The sequence below is a fragment of the Morone saxatilis genome, unplaced genomic scaffold (assembly GCF_004916995.1).
Source record: "Morone saxatilis isolate NCDOM2014 unplaced genomic scaffold, NCSU_SB_2.0 Contig22, whole genome shotgun sequence".
In the NCBI taxonomy this organism is placed as follows: Eukaryota; Metazoa; Chordata; class Actinopteri; family Moronidae; genus Morone; species Morone saxatilis.
Window position 1 is genome coordinate 18,982,268 of NW_023339785.1, and position 595 is coordinate 18,982,862.

Sequence of the window (595 nt, forward strand, 5' to 3'; positions counted from 1 at the left end):
GGTCTCATTCGTACATCTGAATTCACACTTCTTGTTGGAGGCTTTAATCTCTTTACTGAATATTTGGAGTTTGTTAAATATGAACTGTTGCTGTGGTACAAGAATTCAGTTTTCAATTATGATTTGAATGATTATAAGCCGGCGGTGCATGTTCACACTTCGCCTCCTTGGTGAACAGGTGACTGCGTCCGTTCATCGTGCGTTTCCATTTGGGCTGTTGAGGTTCTCAGGTACGCAGCCACATATTTTTGGACCAAACAGGGTTTTATTTCCTTTTTCTACACTGCGATGCACTGGCCTCTCCCTCCGCTCCTGTATGACTGATCCAGAGTGTGTGTGTGTGTGTAAAAGCTTTGGATAATAAACTACCTTTATCAAAGAAAACATTTGACGCATTGGTTGCTTGCTGCATGTCCTGTAAGAAGTAAATATATGAAACATTGCTCTTTAACTTCTGATATTTTATTTCTGAAATGTGACTTGTTTTCCCTGCTGGAAAGATTCATAAAACTGGGCTGACGCAAACATTTTTGTTGCTACATGACGAGAGAAAACAGAGAAAAGGGCTTAAAGCACACTGGACCACTAAACGCTC